Source organism: Chiloscyllium plagiosum, chromosome 37, assembly GCF_004010195.1.
Source record: "Chiloscyllium plagiosum isolate BGI_BamShark_2017 chromosome 37, ASM401019v2, whole genome shotgun sequence".
Lineage (NCBI taxonomy): Eukaryota > Metazoa > Chordata > Chondrichthyes > Orectolobiformes > Hemiscylliidae > Chiloscyllium > Chiloscyllium plagiosum.
Window position 1 is genome coordinate 33791367 of NC_057746.1, and position 3235 is coordinate 33794601.

General features: G+C 44.4%; 1 protein-coding gene and 1 long non-coding RNA gene across 3 annotated transcripts in view; one reads left to right on the forward strand and one right to left on the reverse strand.

The window, feature by feature from the left end:
- LOC122541488 (zinc-binding protein A33-like) overlaps positions 1-3235 on the reverse strand; it is a 492570-nt gene that overhangs the window by 392048 nt on the left and 97287 nt on the right. The gene's annotated exons all lie outside the window — the stretch shown is intronic.
- The window catches only part of LOC122541494, a 17209-nt gene continuing 15935 nt past the window's right edge, over positions 1962-3235 (forward strand). For both annotated transcript variants that reach the window (XR_006309615.1, XR_006309614.1), the window contains exon 1: positions 1962-2003. This is a non-coding gene — a long non-coding RNA (uncharacterized LOC122541494). The remainder of the gene's footprint in view (positions 2004-3235) is intronic.

Consider the following 3235-nt stretch of genomic DNA (forward strand, 5'->3'; position numbering starts at 1 on the left):
TCCTGACAGGTTTCCCGTGCTAACATTGAAGAGGGAACAGAGGTGACACCATGAGATCGCCCCCTTCAGTTCATCAGGCACCAAACAAACACAGTGTGGTGCTGGAAAAGCGCAGTAGGTCAGGCAGCAGCTGAGGAGCAGAAGAATCCACGTTTCAGGAATCAGGTTTCCTGATGAAGGGCATATGCCCGAAACGTGGATTCTCCTGCTCCTTGGATGCTGCCTGACCTGCTGCGCTTTTCCAGCAGTCCTCACTTTCTCCTATCAAACAAATACACTGTACCTGGAGTTTTCATCATGTGTACCTCACATTCAGTTTTCACTCACTTTCAGTCACGTTTCTTTTTCTGTCTACACATGTAAATACTCCGCTTTGTTCGCAAAGAATCTCGGAATATTCGCTTTTATACTCAGGAAATTTTCCTTCTTCCGTTTTAAGGTTATAAACAATAAAAATACAGATTTTTCTTGCTTTGTATATTTTCTGGTCAACTCTGCATTTCCGTGTTTAATTATTTGTTTTTTTTTTGAGGTCAGAATACCACCGCCTGTACGATTTAAAGTTAATCTTGGCGGCGCGGTTGTGTGTTGTCTCAAGAGAGTTGAGGGTGGGGTCGGCTCACATTACATTTCCCAGTCTTCAGTGTTAACTTCCTCAGCAAAGTAGGTAAAAACTAGGCACTTTCCCCTGCCACCACAGGAATTGCAAAACCTGTGCCCACACCTCCTCCCTCACCTCCATCCAAGGCCCTAAAGGAGCCTTCCACATCCAAAGTTTATCTGCACATCCACCAATATCATTTATTGTATCCGTTGCTCCCGATGCGTTCTCCTCTACATTGGGGAGACTGGGCGCCTCCTAGCAGAGCGCTTTAGGGAACATCTCCGAGACACCCGCACCAATCAACCAAATCGCCCAGTGGCTCAACATTTCAACTCCCCCTCCCACTCTGCCGAGGATATGGAGGTGCTGGGCCTACTCCACCGACGCTCCCTCACCACCAGACGCCTGGAGGAAGAACGCCTCAATTCCGCCTCGGAACACTTCAACCCCAGGGCAACAATGTGGATTCTTCATCCCCTCCCCCACTCACCTATTGTACTCTATGCTACTTTCTTCCCATCCCCACCCACCTCTAGCTTATCTCTCCACCCTTCAGGCTCTCTGCCTTTATTCCTGATGAAGGGCTTTTGCCCGAAACGTCGATTTTGCTGCTCGTGGGATGCTGCCGGAACTGCTGTGCTCTTCCAGCACCACTAATCCAGAATTCCTCAGCAAAGTAACACCCCGCACTCACGGTCGAGTAAAGCTCATTTAATTAAAACCAGAGGATTAACAACTTATTTCAAGAGGTGATCGTCCTCTGGGGCTGAATTATTTCATTTGAAATATAAACAGTCAGCAACAAAGTTTCAAAGACTGACTTTTACTTCCGTGTCTCTTGCTGGTTGCTGAATTTAATGTGTAAAAAAAAATCCTCCCGCTCCTGTTCCTTTATACTGACACGGCCCGGTTCCACACTGATGAGTGATTAAAGATACTTTTTAAAAGTTTTAAATATTTCACTGAACAGTTCCCATCGAGGCCCCGATTGGCTCCTTATGTTTAATTAGGATCTTTCATCGAGAAGAACATCCCAACTCCACTGGAAATAAAACCTACCCCTGAAAATAAAGAATCTTTCAAGTTCACTGCTTTCGACAGTCTGATCGAAGATATTTTTTACCTTTTCCAGAAGATCTTTGAAGACGAGAAACTTCCGCAGCAGCAACTGCACGAAAACTTTCAGTTTCGTTTTCAATGAATTCTGATCACGGTCTGGGGTCACGCATTGGCTGGAGCGTTAGTGCCTTTCTCTAATTTCCCTGAAGGAGGTGGTAGTGAGCTGTCTTCTTAAACCACTGCACTGTTTGGTGTAGGATACCCACAGTGCCGGAAGGAAGTTCTGGGATTTTGATCCAGTGACCCTGAAGGAATTATGATATATTTCCAAATCGAAATGGTGAGTGACTTGGAAGGGAACTTGCGGGTGCATCTGCTGCTCTTGTCTTTCAAATGTTAATTCAGAAAATCTCTTTGTATGTATGTATTGCTTAAAATTATAAGGAACAATCATCACTCTTTCCTGAGTGATGTCAATATTTTCTTTCTAAATTAATCCTTAAAGAGAAACGTTGTCACATGCCAATAACCCAAGGAAAATTGAACAAAAATCTCCCCCTTGTCAGAGTGTACATCTAAGAAAACCAATGAAACCCAAAAAAATGTCTATAAATTAATCATAATAACCTTTACAGTACTGACCCTGCAGATTAGGTCCTGAGTGACTGAAGGTCACTTAAGTTATTTAAGGTCTCAAGCAGACACCATGTGTCCCATCTTCAATGACCACACCATTAAAAACAGACAGGCAGGCTGAGTGACCTTAGCTACCGGCCTGTGCACCCTTGATCCATCAATCGCCCATGAGAAGGCTCTTTATCTTCAGCCCACCACCAGGTAGCCAAGGATAAAGAGAATCCCTTATAGAGAGCCTGTTATTGGGGATTCTGGCCTCAGGAAGACAGCAAAATAACATGTCCATGTTAGGCCATGGCGGTGAACGCTTCTGTTAATTAAATCAAACACCCAGAAAAGCTCTGGTTATCAGGTCACCAATAGGATAAATAACACACTAAGGAATCTACAAAAAAACGGACAGATAACCAGAGCTGACCTACAAAGAATGAAACCGGAAAGCAACAACACCCCCAGATTCTATGGATTACCTAAAGTACACAAACCAGACATCCCACTCAGACCCATAGTATCACTACCAGGGACACCATCATACAAACTGGCCAAAGAACTACAACGGAAACTGAAACACCTGGTCAGCGGATCCAAACATTCTATACAATCAACACAGGAATTCTTGGACATCATCAGAAATATACATTCAACGTGACGGCACTGTTCACTTCGATTGACAAAACCCTAGCCAGAGAAACAATAGCCAACCTACTGGACATACAGAACAGAAAACAGGACGCTGAACCTATCAACAAAGACGGCACACTTAAACTACTGGACTTGTGCCTCACAACACACCTTCACATTCAACAACCAGATATACGAACAAATCAACGGAACACCCATGGGACCACCAATCTCGGGACTCATAGCAGAGGCAGTTATGCAAAGGTTAGAACAAACAGCCCTACCACAAATTCAACCCAAACTCTGGGCCAGATA